General features: G+C 46.8%; 1 long non-coding RNA gene across 1 annotated transcript in view; it reads left to right on the top strand.

The window, feature by feature from the left end:
- Nucleotides 1–21,599, top strand: part of LOC132207319 (uncharacterized) — a 155,871-nt gene that overhangs the window by 10,419 nt on the left and 123,853 nt on the right. Inside the window, exon 2 of the long non-coding RNA XR_009443432.1 lies at nucleotides 7,527–7,599. This is a non-coding gene — a long non-coding RNA (uncharacterized LOC132207319). The remainder of the gene's footprint in view (nucleotides 1–7,526; nucleotides 7,600–21,599) is intronic.

The raw sequence follows: 21,599 nt of genomic DNA, 5'->3' as shown, positions 1-21,599 counted from the left end.
CACTGCACCACACAACCAGCCCAGCTCTTCCCCCCCACCCACTGCATCCCAAAACCAGTCCAACCTGTCTCTGCCTCCCTAACCGGTTCTTCCTCTCACCCATCCCTTCCTCCCACCCCAAGCCGCACCCCCAGCTGCCTACTAACCTCATCCCACCTCCTTGACCTGTCCGTCTTCCCTGGACTGACCTATCCCCTCCCTACCTCCCCACCTATACTCTCTCCACCTATCTTCTTTACTCTCCATCTTCGGTCCGCCTCCCCCTCTCTCCCTATTTATTCCAGTTCCCTCCCCCCATCCCCCTCTCTGATGAAGGGTCTAGGCCCGAAACGTCAGCTTTTGTGCTCCTGAGATGCTGCTTGGCCTGCTGTGTTCATCCAGCCTCACATTTTATTATCTTATAATCCCAAACTAAACTAGTCTTACCTGCCTGATCCTGGCCCATATCCTTCCAAACCCTTCCTATTCATGTAATTACCCAAATGCCTGTGAAATGTTGTAATTGTACCCACATCCACCATTTCCTCAGGAATGAATTTAAAATGTTTGTGCCTCATGTCTTTTTTTTAAACTCTCACTTCTCTCACCTTAAAAATGTGTCCTCTGATCTTGATCTTGAAATCCCCCATTCTAGGGAAAAGGCAACCACCATTAACTATCTATACCTCTCACTATTTTCAGGACGCAAAGAAAATTTGGCATGTCCGTAAAGACACTTACCAATTTTTACAAATGCACCATAGAAAGCATTCTACCTAGATGCATCATGGCTTGGTATGACAACTGCTCTGCCCAGGACTGTAAGAAACTACAGGGAGAGATAATAGGAACAGCAGATGCTGGAGAATCCAAAATAACAAGGTGTAGAGCTGGATGAACACAGCAGGCCAAGCAGCATCAGAGGAGCAGGAAGGCTCCTACAGAGAGTTGGGACCACAGTCCAGTCCATCACGTAAGACAACCTTCCATCCATTGACTCCATCTATACTTTTCACTGCTTCGGGAAGACAGCCAAATAATCAAAGACCTCTATAATCTCTTCTAACCTCTTTCATCAGACAGCAGGTACAAAAGTGGATTGACCTTGCCAAATTGCCCGTAGTGTTTAGGGATATGTAGATTAGGTGGGTTATAGTGGATGGATCTGGGTGGGAAGCTCCGCGGGTTGATATGGACTTGTTGGGCCAAAGGGTCTGTTTCCTCACTGTAGGGATTCTATGAAAAGTCTAAACACATGAACAACAGAATCACAAACAGCTTCTTTCCTACTGTTATGCATTTGTGAGTGGACTTCTCAAATTTAAAATTTAAATGTTGATCTTGCTGTTCAAGCATATTCTCTGCAGCCATAATAACTATCAACAGCGTAATTGGACTCCAGTGCAATCTATGACTTCATGGCCCAGCATATCCCCCACTCTACCATTACCATCAAGCCAGGGAATCAACCCTGGTTCAATGAAGAGTGCAAGAGGGTATGCTAGGAGCAGCACCAGGCATACCTGAAGATGAGGTATCAACCTGGTGAAGCCACCAAACAGGACTACTTGCACGCCAAACAGAAAAGCAGCAAGTGATAGACAGAGCTAAGTGATTCTACAACCAACAGATCAGATGTAAGCTCTGCTGCCCTTGCTACATCCAGTGTGAGTGATGGTGGACAATTAAACATATCACTGCAGGAGGAGGTTCCATAAATATTCCCTTCTTCAATGATGGAAGAGCCCAGCACATCAGTGCAAAAGATAAGGCTGAAACATTTGCAGCAATCTTCAGCCAGAAGTGCCGAATGGATGAACCATCTTGGCCTCCTCCAATGGTCCCCAATATTACGGACATCAGTCTTCACTCAATTCAGTTCACTCCACGAGATGTCAAGAAATGTTTGGAGACTCTAGATATTACAAAACCTATGGGCCCTGACAACATTCCGGCAATATTACTGATGATTTATGTGCCAGAGAGATTAGTCATGTTTCACTGACTCTTCATTAATGCTATTATAAAGCATTAATTTTCGTGGCTTGTTACTGATAACAGTCAGACAGAATATAAAAATGATTTGGAAATATTTTGCTACATTTACGGTGCTATATAAATATAATTTCTTTTTGTTGTCCTATTTTGGCAGGAGATCCATTTTGTACCTGGCATCTGGCACCCTCTGCTGGATAATACTGTATAATACTGGCTAGAGTGAGCTACAGTGGTTGGTTGCCCCTTTGTGGCCAAATGTGACAAAGCAGTCTCTAGCATTAGCCTCCTCCATTTAATATAATAACAAGAACTTGTACTTCAGTGGAGCTGAAGCCCCCAATCTTTTTGGGGTTGTGGATTCAAATCTCATTCTGCCCTTGTGTGGTGGCCTGATGCTGCCCTATGAGTTTGGGTTTGAGAGATAACATCGTGTGGAGCTGGATGAACACAGCAGGCCAGACAGCATCGGAGGAGCAGGAAAGCTGACATTTCGGTTTGGGACCCTTCTTCAGAAATAGGGGAGGGGAAGGGGGCTCTGAAATAAATAGAAAAGGGGGTTTGGGCTGAGGAAGGTAGGTAAGATGGTGATAGGTGAGTGCAGGTAGGTAGTGGTGGGGATTGGTCAGTGAGGTGGGAGAGAAGACGGACGGGTCAAGGAGGATTGGTCATGGGATGAGGTTGGGGATGAAGAGATTTTGAAGCTAGTAAAGTCCACATTGACAGCATTGGGTTGTAATCTCCCAAGGTGGAATATGAGGTGCTACTCTTCCAGTTTCCAGGTGTCGTCGTTGTGACACAGGATGGACATGTCACGCAGGAAGTAGGGAGGGGGAGTTGAAGTGGTTTGTGACTGGAAGGTGTTGTCGTTTGTCGTGAACCAAGCACAGTTACTCTACAAAGCAGTTTCCAACCCTCCGCTTGCTGTCACCAATGTAGAGGAGGCCACATCAGAAACAATGAATGCAATAGACCACATTAGTGGATGTGCAGGTGAACATCTGTTTGATTTGGAAGGTTCCCCCTCATCCCCGCCTCCTTGACCTGCCCATCTTCTCTCCCACCTATCTGCTCCTCCCACCTCACTGACCAATCCCCATCACTACCTCCCTGCACTACCCACCTTCCCCAGCCTGAGCCCCACTCTATTTATTTCAGAGCCCCCTTCCCCTACCCCATTTCTGAAGAAGGGTCCTGATCCAAGACATCAGCTTTCCAGCTCCTCTGATGCAGCCTGGCCTGCTGTTTTCCTCTAGCTCCACACTGTGTTATCTCAGACTCCAGCTTCAGCAGTTCTGACTATCCTTGGGTTTGAGAGAGATTGGTTGAGGAGGAGGCAAAGTCAAACATGATTTTTGAGCATAGATTTCAAAGTAACATTATTTGCATATTTGCTGAAAGACTTTTCTGAAGAAGGGTCCCGACCCAAAATGTCAGCTTTCCTGCTCCTCTGATGCTGCCTGACCTGCTGTGTTCATCCAGCTCCATACTGTGTTGTCTCTATCTCCAGCTTCTGCACTATCTCTTTGTGTCTGCCAAAAAAATGACGCCTTTTTTCAAAGCTGTTTGTCTTTCACTCATCAGGATGTATTGCAAGAATTCCAAATCAAGATAAAAACTACTCCTGCTGATAATTTCTGTATGATCACAGCCCTACTCATTTTTGAGTATTTCTCCAATTTCCCCTTTTGAAAGATTCTTTTGAATCTGCTTCCACTGTTTCAGGCAACACATCCCAGATCACAACAACTCACTGCATCAAATCATTCCCCTTGAATTCTTTTGCCAAAATCTGTTCAGCTTGTGTCCACTCTGGTGACTGACGCTCCTGCCATTGGAAACTCTTTCTTCTCATTCATTTGATTGACCCCTCCTGATTTGGAATGCCTCATTCAATCTCCCCTTTAACCTTCTCTGGCTCCGAGGTGAACCATCCCAGTTTCTCCGGTCTCCCTCTCCACGTTCACTGAACCTCCTATCTGTGGTCCTGTTTATGTAAATCTCTGTCTGCACCCTCTCTAAAGCCTCGACATTGTTCTGAAAGTGTGGGGCTGAGAGTTTGACCCAAACCTCCAGGTGGAATCCTATTTCCCAATTCCCATTATTCTATGGTTTGTCTCATATCAGGAGAGATTGAGTTGGTTGGGCTTCTACATATTGGAATTTAGAAGAATGAGAGGCAGGCTTGTTGAAACATACAAGATTCTTGGGGTTTGATGTGGAAAGGCTGTTTCCCCCTCAAGGAGATTCCAGGGCAGAAGGCATTTTCTCAGAATAAGCAGTTGTATATTTAAGTGTCTGTCTTCTCTTAGAAGTTAGTGGATTTATGGGATTCTTTATTCAATATATTCAAGACATATTTTTAATCAGTAAGTGAATCAAGGGTCATGGGAAAAAGGCAGGAAATTGGAGTTAAGGATGATTGGATCAGCCGTGATCCCAGCAAATGGCAGAGCTAACTCAATGGACTGAATAGCCGACTTCTGCTCCTAGATCTTACAGTCTCCTAATCAAAACTACGTGCAAATCACTTCTTCTTCAACTACTGACTCCATTTCCAATGAAGCTCCACATCTTATATTTTCACTGTCAGGGCAGAAGCAAACTGAGTTTAATCTCTCATTCAGGAGGCAGCCTCACAGTAATAAAAACAGAAGTACGGAAAACACTGGACAGGTCAGGAGGTATCTGTGGAGACAGCAAGGGTGAAAATGTTTTCAGTTTGATGACCTTTTATCAGAACTGTGGAAAGATAGAATGGTGAAGGGCATGTGGACGTGAGAGGGGAATGGAATGAAAAAGGTAAAACAAAGCAGAAATTTCATGATGAGTGGTAAAGTGCTTCACAGTTTTCTACAGATTAGCCCACGTAACATATGCCACACAGACTTTGCTTTGAATTGAGTCAAATATCCAGACGTTTATTAACAACAACGTACATTAATATGATATCTCATACTTACATATGGAGTTTGTGTGGTATGTTTACTTAGATTACAGTTACATTACGTACATTCTTCACGACTGACTGGATACCTGGTTAACTGCTGAGTGATTACACAATGAAATGGCCGAAGGGTAGGATGGAAATCTTGTATAGAGTAGGAGGTGCTGGGTGTTTTAAAACACATAAAGGTGAGGATTTAACCTGATCAGGTTTACCCGAGAACATTGTGGGAAGTTAGGGAAGTGATCATTGGGCCCTTTGCTGAGATATTTGTATCATCAATAGCCACAGGTGAGGTGCCGGAAAACTGGAGGTTGGTTAACATGGTGCCACTATTTAAGAAAGGTGGTAAGGAAAAGCCAGGGAACGATAGACTGGTGAGCCAGACTTCAATAGTGGGCAAGTTGTTGGAGGGAATCCGGAGAGACAGGATTTACGTGTGTTTCGAAAGGCAGGGACTAATTTGTGACAGCCAGCATGGCTTTGTGCATGGGCAGTCATGTCTTGCTAACTTGATTGATTTTTTTGAAGAAGTCATGAAGAGGATTGATGAGGACTGAGCGGTGGTTGTGATCTATGCAGACTTCAGTAGGGCACTTGCCAAGGTTCCGCAAGGTAGGCTGGTTAGCAAGGTGAGATCACATACAGAGAGAACTAGCCTTTCGGATACAGAGCTGGCTCACAGGTAGTATGATGGTGGTGGCAGGTTGTTTTTCAGACTGGAGGCTTGTGACCAGCAGTGTATCACAAGGATTTGTCTGGGTCCACTTACTTTTTGTCATTTATATAACACAATCTGGATGTGCACATAGGAAGTATGGTTAGTAAGTTTGCAGGTCGCGCAAAAATTGTTGGTGTAATGGACAGTGAAGAAGATTACCTCAGAGTACAATGGAACCTTGATCAGATGGGCCAATGGGCCAAGGATTGGCAGATGGAATTAATTTAGATAAATGTGAGGTGCTGCATTTTGGAAAGACAGACCAGGGCAGGACTTATACACATACGTAGTAAGGGAATGGAACGCTTTGCCTGCAACGGTAGTAGATTCACCAACTTTGGGTACATTTAAGGCGTCATTGGATAAGCACATGGACATACATGGAATAGTATAGGTTAGATGGGCTTGAGATCGGTATGACAGGTTGGCACATCGAGGGCCCAAGGGCCTGTACTGTGCTGTAATGTTCTATGTTCTATGTTCCATGTAATGGTAAGATCCTGGGGAGGGTTGCTTTACAAAAAGACCTTGGAGTTTAGGTTCATAGTTCTTTGAAAGTGGAGTCGCAGGTAGATAGGGTAGTGAAGAAGGCGTTTGGTACGCTTGCCTTTGTTGGTCAGTGCATTGAGTATAAGAATTGGGAGGCCATGTTGCTGCTGCACAGGACATTGGTTCGGACACTTTAGGAATACTGCGTTCAGTTCTGGTCACCCTGCTATAGGAAGGATGTTATGGAACTTGAAAGGGTTCAGAAAGGGTTCACAAGGATGTTGCCAGGGTTGCAGGGACTGACCTACAGGGAGAGGCTGAATAGGCTGGGGCTATTTTCCTTGAAGCATCAGAGGCCGTGGGGGTGACTTTATAGAGGTTTCTAAAATTGTGAGGGACATGGATAGGGGGAATAGCCAAAGTCGATAAATTCTTGATCTCACAAGGAATCAAGGGCTATGGCGAGAGTGTAGGGAAGTGGAGTTGAAATGCCCATCAGCCATAATTTAAATGGCAGAGTGGACTCGATGGGCTGAATGGCCTTACTTCCACTCCTATGTCTTATGGTCTTATCCCTGAGTTGGGGGACTCCGAGACTAGAGGGCATAGGTTTAAGGTGAGAGGGGCAAGATTTATAAAGAACCTAGAGGAGCAACTTTTCCACACAGAGGTGTGTGTATGGAATGAGCTGCCGGAGGAAGTGGTGGAAGCTGATACAATTTTAACATTAAAAGGCATCCGGAGGAATGTCTGAGTAGGAAGGGTTTAGGTTATTATGGGCCAAATGCTGGAAAATGGGACTAGATTATTTAGGGTAACTGGTCAGCATGGATGAGTTGGACTGAAGGGTCTGTTTCCACGCTGTGCACCTCTTTCTTTCTTTGACTTTATCATCCATCATGATACAAGCTGGCTGTTTATAAGGTACAGTGCCTTTGGGAGATCTGTGCAAGAATACAACAGCCCTGTTTCTCCCATTGAAGAATAGGAGCAGAAGTGAAACATCCTGGGAATGGGGAACAGCGATGGGGTCTTGGATCACAGCGGATATCCAAGCAGTTCTTTTCAAATTTGGGTAAATATAATCAAGACAAGGCTCGACCACAGCAATTTGCTTAAATATAAATGTTTATTATGTGAGAATAATGATTATAATTGCAGTAATAAACAATTACAGTGGTAATGATAAATGGAAAACAAGAAGTAAAGAAGCAACGAGGCTCACACCTTTCTAGAAAAAGCAACAAGTCTCATGCTCTTCTACCTGTCGGGGACACCTCAATCGATGGCTGGCCTGGAGGCTTAGATTCTTTCCTGGCACTGTTCATGATTCCAAGTCAAGGTGAAGTCCAGCAGCAGCAGCCTGGAATGAAACTCTCTCTCTCTCTCTTACAGCTCCATCAGTCAGCACGGAGAAAATGCACTGCTGGCTGGGTACAGACCACACAGGATGCAAAACCAAGTGCAGGTATCATTTTCAGCTCATAAACGAATGTTCATTTGGGGCCCTGCATCTTGTTAAGTATTATTCTGAACTTTCCCAGTCTATTTTCCCATCCTGTACAATCTACTTTCTCATAGAATATTATCATTAACTTTTAAACCTTTGGCCCATCCTGTACAGATGGTAGAATCAAAAGAGAAGATCTATGATAGATGGAGGGCAAGAGAGATTAAAAATCAAAAAGGGAACCAAAGGGAATGGTAAAGAGCAAGGAAAAGAAACTAATGAAATTTGTCCAAATAAGGCTACATAGCTCCCATGCAAATTCAGCAAGAAATTAAATCAAATAAGCAAAATAAGGAAACACAATAGAGATAGAAATTTTGATGTAAAGAGCTGTACCCCTGTGTTATACAGAGACAGACCTGTCCCCTCCAATTCACTACCTCAGTTTTAGACAGGGACAGATTTGTCCCAATTGGTACAGTACCTCAGAGTTATACACTGACAGATCTGCCCCCATTAGTACTGTACCCCAGTATATATAGTGATAGACCTAATCCCACCAGTCTTGTACCCAATGTTGCACAGTGACAGACCTGTAATCAGAATTGCATAAATTTGTTCCTGCCTTAGTGTTTTTAATTCTAATTCTAATAGTTTTCCATTATGAATTAGAGATGACTTAATTGCTTGCTGTTGATGATTTGTTTAACAAGCTGTGGCAACACTCTCATTCTCAATTACACACTCTGCTGGCTGTTTTAACAAATATCAAACCTCTGAGAATAACTAGTGGTAATTTTATTATTTACACCCACTCCCTGGGTGGTGACAAGCCCCTGTGTTTCAGTTGATTCAGTCTGCCTTCTCTCTGAGTATACCTGAGGCAAGGAAATGTGATACAATATAACTTGCATTTACTCAGTGCTTTTCATGATTTCAACTTATCCCCTTGTTGCTGGTAATCTTGCAACAAGTAACGCAGCTCCTAACTCCCCAAAGCCTGACACCATCAACAAAGTACAAGTCATGAACAAGATAGCTCCAACAACATTCAAGAAGCTCAATACCAGCCAGGACAAAACAAACCCTTTGATTGGCTCCACATCACTATAGATCTCCTGTGTGGATCACTCGGATGATCTCACCACTAGATCCTCTCCTGCTGAGGGAGTTTTTGAAGGCAGTCACGGCGTACAATAGGATAGGTACGGAATTGATCTCAGGCAGTTCCTTATAAATCCCAAAAGGAATTCAAGAGTGATATCTTCACACACGGAGTAGGGAGAATGTGGGACTTGTGACTAAAAGGGAATGCCAATGGGAATAATATCTCTACATTGATAAACACACAAGGGGAACTATACCTATAGGGTGGAAGGAAGGTAATCTGGAGCAGAAACACCAAAGCAGAGCAGATGGGCTGAATGGCCTTTACAATGGCCTTTCCCACCACCATTTTGATGAAGGATTTAGGCCCGAAATGTCAGCTACTGTGCTCATAAGATGCTGTTTGGCCTGCTGTGTTCATCCAGCTCTACACTTTGTTATCTCACCATTTTTAGCAGAGATTGGCTTTGTTCAACCTCAGATCTGAACCAAGTATCCTGGTTCTAGGAAGCAACGTGGCCAATTGTCATTGCAGCATTCAGCATTGACAGTTCCCCAAGATGAAGCCTTGGGAAGCTGTAAGGAATTGTCATTGATAAGAGGGATGGGTTCTCACTCTGGATGAACACAGCAGGCCAAGCAGCATCTTAGGAGCAGGAAAGCTGATGTTTGGGCCTAGACCCTTCATCAGAAATGGGGGAGGGGAAGGGGGTTCTGAAATAAATAGGGAGAGAGGGGGAGGTAGATCGAAGATAGATGGATAGAGGAGAAGATAAGTAGAGAGGAGACAGACAAGTTAAAGAGGCGGGGATGGAGCCAGTAAAGGTAAGTGTAGGTGGGGAGGTAGGGAGGAGCTAGGTCAGGTGATGGACAGGGAGATGGACAGGTCAAGTGGGCGGGATGAGGTTAGTAGGTAGGAAATGGGGGGTGCGGCTTGAGGTGGGAGGAGGGGATAGGTGAGAGGAAGAACAAGGTAGGGAGGCGAGAACGAGCTGGGCTGCTTTTGGGATGTGGTAGGGGGAGGGTAGATTTTGAAGCTTGTGAAATCCTTCACAATTCCTTCAATTCCTCCCACTCCCTACAGACAAAGTGGGTGGACATGAGTACCCGCATGGGCCCAAGCTATGCCTGCCTCTTCGTAGGTTACGTGGAACATTCCCTCTTCCGTACCTACACCGGCCCTAAACCCCACCTCTTCCTCCGTTACAATGATGACTGTATCGGCGCCACCTTGTACTCTCACAAGGAGCTCGAACAGGCCATCCCTCTGTCTCCATCTCGGGCAACCATCTAGAAACCTAGGATAACACGGTATGAAGATAATAAAATGTGAGGCTGGATGAACACAGCAGGCCAAGCAGCATCTCAGGAGCACAAAAGCTGACGTTTCGGGCCTAGACCCTTCATCAGAGAGGGGGATGGGGGGAGGGAACTGGAATAAATAGGGAGAGAGGGGGAGGTGGACCGAAGATGGAGAGTAAAGAAGATAGGTGGAGAAGGTGTGGGTGGGGAGGTAGGGAGGGGATAGGTCAGTCCAGGGAAGACGGACAGGTCAAGGAGGTGGGATGAGGTTAGTAGGTAGCTGGGGGTGCGGCTTGGGGTGGGAGGAAGGGATGGGTGAGAGGAAGAACCGGTTAGGGAGGCAGAGACAGGTTGGACTGGTTTTGGGATGCAGTGGGTGGGGGGGAAGAGCTGGGCTGGTTGTGTGGTGCAGTGGGGGGAGGGGATGAACTGGGCTGGTTTAGGGATGCAGTGGGGGAAGGGGAGATTTTGAAACTGGTGAAGTCCACATTGATACCATATGGCTGCAGGGTTCCCAGGCGGAATATGAGTTGCTGTTCCTGCAACCTTCGGGTGGCATCATTGTGGCAGTGCAGGAGGCCCATGATGGACATGTCATCAAGAGAATGGGAGGGGGAGTGGAAATGGTTTGCGACTGGGAGGTGCAGTTGTTTGTTGCGAACTGAGCGGAGGTGTTCTGCAAAGCGGTCCCCAAGCCTCCGCTTGGTTTCCCCAATGTAGAGAAAGCCGCACCGGGTACAGTGGATGCAGTATACCACATTGGCAGATGTGCAGGTGAACCTCTGCTTAATGTGGAATGTCATCTTGGGGCCTGGGATGGGGGTGAGGGAGGAGGTGTGGGGACAAGTGTAGCATTTCCTGCGGTTGCAGGGGAAGGTGCCGGGTGTGGTGGGGTTGGAGGGCAGTGTGGAGCGAACAAGGGAGTCACGGAGAGAGTGGTCTCTCCGGAAAGCAGACAGGGGTGGGGATGGAAAAATGTCTTGGGTGGTGGGGTCGGATTGTAAATGGCGGAAGTGTCGGAGGATAATGCGTTGTATCCGGAGGTTGGTAGGGTGGTGTGTGAGAACGAGGGGGATCCTCTTGGGGCGGTTGTGGCGGGGGCGGGGTGTGAGGGATGTGTCGCGGGAAATGCGGGAGACGCGGTCAAGGGCGTTCTCAATCACCGTGGGGGGGAAGTTGCGGTCCTTAAAGAACTTGGACATCTGGGATGTGCGGGAGTGGAATGTCTTATCGTGGGAGCAGATGCGGCGGAGGCGGAGGAATTGGGAATAGGGGATGGAATTTTTGCAGGAGGGTGGGTGGGAGGAGGTGTATTCTAGGTAGCTGTGGGAGTCGGTGGGCTTGAAATGGACATCAGTTACAAGCTGGTTGCCTGAGATGGAGACTGAGAGGTCCAGGAAGGTGAGGGATGTGCTGGAGATGGCCCAGGTGAACTGAAGGTTGGGGTGGAAGGTGTTGGTGAAGTGGATGAACTGTTCGAGCTCCTCTGGGGAGCAAGAGGCGGCGCCGATACAGTCATCAATGTACCGGAGGAAGAGGTGGGGTTTGGGGCCTGTGTAGGTGCGGAAGATGGACTGTTCCACGTAACCTACAAAGAGGCAGGCATAGCTGGGGCCCATGCGGGTGCCCATGGCCACCCCCTTAGTCTGTAGGAAGTGGGACACGGTATGAAGCTTGATGAACACAGCCGGCCAAGCAGCATCAGAGGAGCAGGAAAGCTTGATGTTTTGGATTGGGACCCTTCTTCAGAAACCTGTTAGGTTCGTTTTCGGAGACCCTCACGGACTTGCTGCAATAACAAGACACTGACCTGTTTAGAAAAGCACAAATCCTTTATTACCAAGCAAGTACAAGCTGTGGAGAATCACAGTACTCAACCCAGCACAGAGTGCAGAGTCTCGCAAGTGATTCTCCCTGAGCAGCGGACAGTCCCCGCTTTTTATACCTTATCGAGTGCATAATACCTAAAGCGATTTTACATCTCACAATGGCATGATACATGAAACAATCACTACATCGGACAATGCCAGCAGAGGTGTTAGATGCAGACACGTTAGCGTCTTTTAAGGTATATTTGGACAGGTACATGGATGGGCAGGGAGCAAATGGACACAGACCGTTAGAAAATAGATGACAGGTTAGACAGAGGATCTTGATCGGCGCAGGCTTGGAGGGCCGAAGGGCCTGTTCCTGTGCTGTAGGTTTCTTTGTTTCTTTGACATGATGCACTAACAATTACTACATCAAAAACATAAAGAGAGCAGGATACAGTATCGATCGTTCATGAAATGACTGCTAACGGCAGGAGGCGATTTCAAGTTGCCGAAGTGACAGAATGTAATTTCAAGCCGAAGTGTCTGGCTTCAACAAAAGTCAGTGCCCTGGCCTCTTTAGCAGAAACAGAAGTTACATTCTTTACAGGATCTCAGAAGTCTCACCTTTACAAACGCTTCCCACCTAATCTTATTTGAGACAGTGTCCACATACCCCTGTGCAGGAAGATTTACAAAGATTTACAAAGTTTTACACCTAATTCTGTTCAGGCAGGAAGCTTAAGGCAGTGTCTGCATACCTCCGTGTAAGCAGATAAAAATCATTAATTTATAGAGAATATAGAAATCAATGGGATGTTATCTCAATAACATCTCAAACCGATATCCATTTCAAGCCCACCAACTCCCACAGCTACCTAAAATACGCCTCCCCCCACCTACCTTCCTGCAAAAATGCTGTCCCCATTCCCAATTCCTTCGCCTCTGCTGCATCTGCTTCCAGAATGAGGCATTCCATTCCTGTACATCTCAGATGTCCTCATTTTTCAAGGATTGCAACATTCCCCCCGCAGTGGTTGAGAACGCCCTTGACAGTGTCTCCCACATTTCCTGCAACTCATTCGTCACACCCCGTGCCGCGCAATAACAACCAAAAAAAAGCCCCTCATCCTCACGTACTACCCCACCAACCTTCAGATCCAACGCATCATCCTCCGACACTTCCGCCATCTGCAATCCAACCCCACCACCAAAGGCATTTTTCCTTTCCCACCCTTGTCTGCTTTCCAGAGGGACCACTCTCTCCGTGACTCTCTTGCCCTCTCCATGCTCTCCTCCAGCCTCACCACACCTGACACTTACCCCTGCAACCGCAGGAAGTGCTACACCTGCCCCCACACCTCCTCCCTCACCCCCATCCAAGGCCCCAAGATGACTTTCCACATCAAGCAGATATTCACCTGCACATCTACTGATGTGGTATACTGCATCCGCTGTACCCGTTGTGGCCTCCTCTACATCGGGGAAACCAAGTGGAGGCTTGGGTACTGCTTTGCAGAACACCTACGTTCGGTTTGCAATAAACTACACCTCCCAGTCGCGAATCATTTCAACTCCCCCTCCCATTCCTCAGATGACATGTCCATCCTGGGCCTCCTGCAGTGCCACCCGAAGATTGCAGGAGCAGCAACTCATATTCCACTTGTGATCCCTGCAGCCCAATGGTATCAATGTGGATTTCACAAGCTTCAAAATCTAGCCCTCCCCCCACCTCTACAGCATCCCAAAACCAGCCCAGCTTGACGTACGCCTCCATCTTCCTCTCACCTATCCCCTCCTCCCACCTCAAGCCGCACCCCCATTTCCTACCTAATAACCTCATCCCGCCCCCTTGACCTGTCCGTCCTCCCTGGACTGACCTATCTCCTCCCTACCTCCCCACCTGCACTCACCTTTACTGGCTCCATCCCCGCCTCTTTGACCTGTCGGTCTCCTCTCCACCTATCTCTCCTCTATCCATCTTCAATCCACCCCCCCTCCCTATTTATTTCAGACCCTCTTCCCCTCCCCCATTTCTGATGAAGAGTCTAGGCCTGAAAAGTCAGCTTTCCTGCTCCTAAGATCCACCTCAGCTTCAGAAATCTTTTCAAAACTGGATGGAGAGGGACTGTCCTGTGGAGCAGGACCAATTTTGTTCCTGCACCATTTGCTTCTGTCTGGTCCACGTGTTTGTTCAGGACTATTGCTCCTCTGACCTTGTATCGACTAAGCCTCTTACTCATGCATTACCTATTCTAGTGGTTCCTACACCAAACTTTGTCCCCTGAAATAAACTCTCTATCACCTGGCAGAACTGGCATCCCTGATGCCATTTCACACTCCACCGCACCCCCCCCCCCCCCCCCCCCCGCCCAACGAGATCTGCAGAGATCAGATTTAACCTATTGCAGAGCCTTCCCCCATTAGCAACTCTGTTGGAACTATCCTGTAGTTGCATGAGGAGTGGCTCTATACTCGAATAGGAACTGGGACAGTTTGGTATCTAACAAGACTGTAGACTGTTTCTCCAAGCCTGCCTTCAAAGTTTGGACTGCTCTTTCTGCCAGGCCATTGAACGATGAATGGTATGGAGCTGTCTTTATATGTCGATCCCATTCGACTTTAGGAAATTTTCAAATTCCCTGCTGGTAAATGATGGCCCATTGTGTGTGACCAACAGTTCTGGGGGCGTGTGTATTACAAAAGATATGCACAGCTTTTCTATGGTTGTTCCTGTGTTTGACAAATGAACTCTATACACATTCAACCACTTTGGCTAAGAACATTGAGCCCATGAGCGGATCTGCGTAGTCAATGTGTGACTGAGTCTATGGTTTACTCGGCCATTCCTATGAATGTGGGGGCTGTTGGCATTAATGTTTGTATTTGTTGGCACTTTGGGCAATGCTTCACCAACACTGCTATGTCCAATCTTGGCCACCAGACATAACTTCCAACCAACATCTTCGTTTCAGAGACCCCTGGGTGACTCTGGTGGAGTACAGCCAGTATCTGGCAGCAACCTTTGCGTGGGACAATCACTCTTGCTCCCCATAATAATATATCGTCCTCTATTCGTCTCTCTGCGTCCAAAAAGGTTTCATTTCCGGTTGTGACAGCTTTTTGGTTTCCCCATCACCACCAGCTGTTTCAGTTTTACCAGGAGTGGATCTTTCTGCGTCCAAGATATAATATTGTCAGCTGTGACTGGATGTGTCTCCAGAGACCTAATACCATGATGGGTCTTCCAGCGGTGGTAACGCCAGTGGTGTATCTGCTAGTGGGAGGCAGCTCAATGCATCCACATCTGCTACTTGGCCTCCCAGATGGCATTTCAACTTGTAGTTATGTGCTCCTTACTAAGTGCCCACTGCTGAATTCAGCCTGAAGTTCTGGGCGACACTGCCTTGTCCTCCTCAAGCACACTTAGTAGGCATTTGTGGTCCATTATTATAACAAATTTATGTCCAAAAAGGTATTGGTGGAACTTCCTGACTCCAAATATGACCACTAAACCTTCTTTCTCTATCTGGGCCTTTTTGGGATCTGCATTAGCCAAAGTCCTGGATGTACAAGCCACCTATGAGCTAATTCTACCCCGATGCCCTCATGGCGAAGCATCGCATGTTAGTACCAGATCTCACTTAGGATCGTGGCATGCTAATATCTTAGAGGACAATACCCGAAACCCGAATACCTCCCGAAAGCTAATGGCTTGGCTATGCGACCATTTCCAGAGCTGACCCTTTATTATTTATGGGCGGCACGGTAGCTCAGTGGTTAGCACTGCAGCCTCACAGCGCTAGGGACCCGGGTTCAAATCCAGCCTCGGGCCATAGTCTGTGCAGAGTTTGCACATTCTCTCCGTGTCTGCATGTGTTTCCTCGGGGTACTCCGGTTTCCTCCCACAGTCTAAAGATGTGCAGGCTAGGTGGATTGGCCATGCTAAATTGCCCGAGGTGTTCAGGGGTGTGTGGGTTACAGGGGGATGGGTCTGGGTGGGATGCTGCATGGGGTGGTGTGGACTTGTTGGGCCGAAAGGCCTGTTCCCACACTATAAGAAATCTAATCTAATCTAACTACAAGTTAATGAATAGGGGCCCAGATGGATGCCAGATTATGTATGAATTTTCCATAATAATTCATCAGCCTAAGGAAAGACTGAAACTCTAGTACGGATGTAGGAGCCAGGATACCTTTGATCGCCCTCACTTTATCTTCCAATGGGTGTAACCTGGTCTTTTCAACTCTGTAGCCCATGTAGGTCCCTCGGGTGCCTGGAACACACATTTTCCCCTTCATAGACATACACCCGTCTGGGAGAAATGTCTAAGGACCATGTCCAAGTTCTCTAACTGCTTCTTATTGGTCATCCCTGTTATTAGGACATTATCCTGGTAAGTGGCAATCTTGCAAATTATTTCTGATTGCTGAAAAATTGCACAGGATGACGACACCCCTGTGACAGTCTCATACATTCGTACAAAGCTTTATGGGTATGAATTGTATAATACTGCTCGGAATCCTCACCTAACAGCAGCTGCAAGTACGCTTGGCTCATGTCCAGCTTCCTGAAGGACATCCTTCATGCAAGCTTTGTGTATAATTTCTATATGCCGTAGATTAGGTATTTATCCAGCTGCAAAATGCAGCTTACCATTTAAAATCCCCACAAAGGTAAATCAATCTGCCAGACTTCACAATCGATATGACCAGTGCTGCCCATTGCACAAATTGGATCAGGTTGATAATTCCTTTGCTTCCTCACCTTCTAATTTCTGCCTCTACTTTAGCCGGTAAGACAAATGGTACTGGGTAGGCCTTACAGAATCATGGAATTGCTTCCTGAGCCACATGCAATGTGGCCTTTTGGCAAGATGGGGGCAGAATAAGATGATCCTGCCAGAGATCCTCCGCTCTGCTTGTTCTTTTTCTTTTTCCCTTCCTTTCGTCTTTATTTTTTCTCTCCCATTAGCCTCAGAGGCAAATCTTGGAGCAGCAGTAGGTGCAGGCTGTAAGCCTGGAGCTGCAGGCAACGAGTGCAGGTGGATCCTGGCACAGGGGAGGCAGTTTTGGGACTTAGCATGGAGCAACTGAAAAACAGTATGGAGTGGACTGGAGCAGGGCCACCTATTGGCCTGGGGTCTGGCACAGGCAGTCAGAACATGGGTGCAGGTCCTGTGCTGAGCTGCTACAATGTAATGTTTATTTGAAATTTTTTTACCTGACTGTAAAGTCAATCCTTTAACAATGTTTTATTTCTAACTCTTCTAACTCTAAAGTAATGCAACTTTTTTTTATTCCTCTTTTACATCCAAGATTTGTACCTAGGTAATTGAACCCAAGATGGTGCCGTAAGAGGCAGACATTGTAAGAGCTTTCTCAATGCGCTTTTGCAATGGAGTACACGTGACAATACAGAATATCATAATTTATTCTTTGCTCCTATGAGGCAGGGATCCTGAAGAAAATTTTAACCTCTTGGCCGAGGCGTGCTTTGTTTGGACTTTTGTTGTGCGCTGACCCAGACACCCTCTGTTCAGGATATGTCCTGGGAGTAGTTATGCAAGAGCCTTCACTCAAGTGGTTTTCCTTAAGCTCAGTCAGCCTGACAACTATGTCCACTTTCTGTTTTACCTGGAACTCATATGCTCCACTTGTTACATTTTTCAAAGATAAAGCCAGTTGTAGTGCCTGTTTGAAGTCCAGTTGGGCTTCACCTCATAAGCACTTTTGTGTGGTTACAACAGTAATAACACTCTCATCACCACTAAAATTTCTCCACAGAGTTATTTATTTACTTCCTTATTTATTCTGTCATCAGGTCACCCTTTGTTTACACGTGGAAAGCCCCTCACACTGATCTAACTCCATCTCAGCAAGCTCTCAGAGTTTCTGGATATCTGACCTTCTTGCTTTTATCTGTCAGCCAGGGCTCCCTGATTGGACCAGATTAACAGCCCCAATTAGGCAACTCATACTCCAGGAGGTCCACCCAGCTGACCTTGTTAAATAACTACACAACCTCTCCACACCTCATTTTTTCAAACAGCCTCTTTTCCTTAGCTTCACAATGTTCAGAATATGTAAAAAAAAAACCCACAGTAATCTGAATATGATGCTCCTCTGTGTTCACACAAAAGTAGTAGTCCTGGCAGTGTCCTGGCAATCTCTTGTTCCTCATATAGGCTAAGGCTTGTAAATCCCTGAATACAGTAGCCTGCCTACTAACTCCTGCTCCCCCAACAGTGGTTCAGGAAGGCAGCTCAGCACTGCCTTCCTCTGAGTAATTAGGAATGGACAACAAACGGCTGCTTGACCAGTGATGCCAAAAGCTTCTGAGTGAATAAAATTTTAAAATGCAGCTATCCCTTCAGCTGCCTGTAACCTGAGCCCTGGAATTGTCTACCTAAACTTTTCTGCCCTCTATCTCTCTCTTCCTGTTTCTCTCTCTCTCTCTCTCTGTCCATCTCACTGCCTGTCTCTCTCTCTCTCTCTCCACACCCTCTCTTGCTCCCTCTCTCTGTCCTTCTGTCTCTCCACCCCTCTTTGTTTATCTACCTCTTTCTCTGTTTCTCTGCCTCTCTCCCCATTTCTCTTCCTCTCTCTCCCTCTTCACCACTCTCTCTTCCTCTGTTCCTCTGAGATAATGGGAACTGCAGATGCTGGAGAATCCAAGATAACAAAGTGTGAAGCTGGATGAACACAGCAGGCCAAGCAGCATCTCAGGAGCACAAAAACTGACGTTTCGGGCCTAGACCCTTCACCAGAGAGGGGGATGGGGTGAGGGTTCTGGAATAAATAGGGAGAGAGGGGGAGGTGGACCGAAGATGGAGAGAAAAGAAGATAGGTGGAGAGGAGAGTATAGGAGGGGAGGTAGGGAGGGGATAGGTCAGTCCAGGGAAGACGGACAGGTCAAGGAGGTGGGGTGAGGTCAGTAGGTAGGAGATGGAGGTGCAGCTTGGGGTGGGAGGAAGGGATGGGTGAGAGGAAGAACAGGTTAGGGAGGCAGAGACAGGCTAGACTGGTTTTGGGATGCAGTGGGTGGAGGGGAAGAGCTGGGCTGGCTGTGTGGTGCAGTGAGAGGAGGGGACGAACTGGGCTGGTTTTGGGATGCGGTGGGGGAAGGGGAGATTTTGAAGCTGGTGAAGTCCACATTGATACCATTGGGCTGCAGGGTTCCCAAGCGGAATATGAGCAACTCATATTCCGCTTGGGAACCCTGCAGCCCAATAGTATCAATGTGGACTTCACCAGCTTCACACTTTATTATCCTCTGTTCCTCTCTCTGATTCTCCACATCTCCTTCTGTGTCCCTCTCTCTCTCTTTCTTTCTGTCTTTCCACAGTCCTCTCTCTGTCCTCTCTCTCTCTCTCTGTCTGTCTCTCCCTCCCTCTTTTTCTCCCTGTGTCTCCACCAAAAAAACAGTACAGCACAGGAATAGGCCTTTTGGCCCAACATGCCAGTGCTTAAATATGATATCTTTCTAAACTAAAAATGTTTTTGCCTCAACATAATAAAATGTGAGGCTGGATGAACACAGCAGGCCAAGCAGCATCTCAGGAGCACAAAAGCTGACGTTTCGGGCCTAGACCCTTCATCAGAGAGGGGGATGGGGAGAGGGAACGTGAATAAATAGGGAGAGAGGGGGAGGCGGACCGAAGATGGAGAGTAAAGAAGATAGGTGGAGAGAGTATAGGTGGGGAGGTAGGGAGGGGATAGGTCAGTCCAGGGAAGACGGACAGGTCAAGGAGGTGGGATGAGGTTAGTAGGTAGATGGGGGTGCGGCTTGGGGTGGGAGCAAGGGATGGTTGAGAGGAAGAACCGGTTAGGGAGGCAGAGACAGGTTGGACTGGTTTAGGGATGCAGTGGGTGGGGGGGAAGAGCTGGGCTGGTTGTGTGGTGCAGTGGTGGGAGGGGACGAACTGGGCTGGTTTAGGGATGCAGTTGGGGAAGGGGAGATTTTGAAACTGGTCCACATTGATACCATTAGGCTGCAGGGTTCCCAGGCGGAATATGAATTGCTGTTCCTGCAACCTTCGGGTGGCATCACTGTGGCACTGCAGGAGGCCCATGATGGACATGTCATCTAAAGAATGGGAGGGGGAGTGGAAATGGTTTGCGACTGGGAGGTGCAGTTGTTTGTTGCGAACTGAGCGGAGGTGTTCTGCAAAGCGGTCTCCTCTTTGCCTCAACATGTTTTGTGTCCCTCTGTTTCCTGCCTATTCATATATCTATTAATATACCTCTTCAATGTTGCTCTTGCATCTGCCTCCACCACATCCTACTACCCTCTGTGTAACAAAACCTGCCTTTCACATCTCCTTTAAACACACCCCCTTTTGCCATGAACCTATGTCCCTAAGTAACTGACATTTCTATCCCGAGAATAAGATACTAAGTATCCATTCCATCCATGTGTTGTAATGTTGTATAATATTGTAAACCTCTATCAGGTTGTTCCTCAACCTCTTGGTTAAAATAAACCAAGTCTCATAGAATCCTTACAGTATGGGAGCAGGCTATTTCGCCAATTGATTCCACACTGACCTTCCAAAGAGCATCCCAGCCAGACCGACCCCATCCCTGTAATCCTGCATTTTCCATGGCTAATCCACCAAACCTGCATACCCCTGACACTATGAGCAATTCAATATGGCCAATCTCCCTAACCTGTCCAATGTCTCCTCTAAGAACCAGCTAAGACTCTCCAAACCAGGCAACATCATGGTAAACCATTTCCGTAATCTCTCCAAAGCCTCCACACCCTTCTGTTAGTGCGAGGTCCAGAATTGTATGCAATATTCCAAATGTGGCCTTACTAAATTTGTTCACAGCAGTCTTTCTGTCTGTCTGTTTCAATCTTTATGCCTCTCTTTGCTTTTCTCTCTCTGTCTCTCTTCTTCTCTCTCTCTTCTCTGTTTCTCTACCTCTCTGTGCCTTCCCCCTCCATCTCTCTCCCTGCCTTGCTTTAAGATACTCCTTAAAAACAACTGCTTTGTCAGACTTCGGCCTCTCTGAATACCTCCCGAAACCGATCTTCAAATCTGACCACACTCCTGTGAATGTAAGTGGATCTGATTGATTTACTGTATACACAGTGCTATGTAAATGCAACTTAAGTATTTCTTAAAATAGTAAATGTAAAGAAGTGACACTTTAACATTCGCTGGTCTTTACAAATCTTTCTAAGGTCAAAAATGACGAGCATGTGATAACTGATCAGGTATTTTAAGAAGTACAAACAGGTCACCAATCAGAAAGAACACATCATGTTAGGGCTGTTCTGAGGTGACATTTGCAAAAGCGAGATGAGAAATTCTTCACTCAGTTCCCCACTGAAGAAAAAACCTTTGTGCCCTGGTCATTTCAATTTATTTCACTGAAAATTAGGCATCCAAATTGACCCACCTGTGTCTTAGCAACAATCTCAGGACGGGTCGAGGGGGAGGGAATTCATCTGTACAATCCCGATTGTCAGGTCCAGGAATTAACTATGGGGCTTCCCTTTGTGTTAGAATGCCAGGGATGAGCTGTGAAAATCTGGGTTTGCATCGGCAATTTTGCAGGCCCACACAAATCCCTATGTTTGTATGGCATGCATCAGTGCATTACAACAGCTGTCCATCCTTTGTCGTGTGGCCTGATGCCACTATGGGGCCAAATCTTACGTTTCTTTTGATCACTAATGTCGAGTTTTGGAAGGATGGTCTCTGCAAGTCCTAGCAGGATTTTTCCTTGTAACGTACTGAACACATTGCCTACCCTTCCCCACTATGGGCTTCTCTCACATCCGAT

This window comes from Stegostoma tigrinum, chromosome 45 (assembly GCF_030684315.1).
Source record: "Stegostoma tigrinum isolate sSteTig4 chromosome 45, sSteTig4.hap1, whole genome shotgun sequence".
Classification (NCBI taxonomy): domain Eukaryota; kingdom Metazoa; phylum Chordata; class Chondrichthyes; order Orectolobiformes; family Stegostomatidae; genus Stegostoma; species Stegostoma tigrinum.
This window is presented reverse-complemented; position numbering and strand designations above follow the sequence as displayed.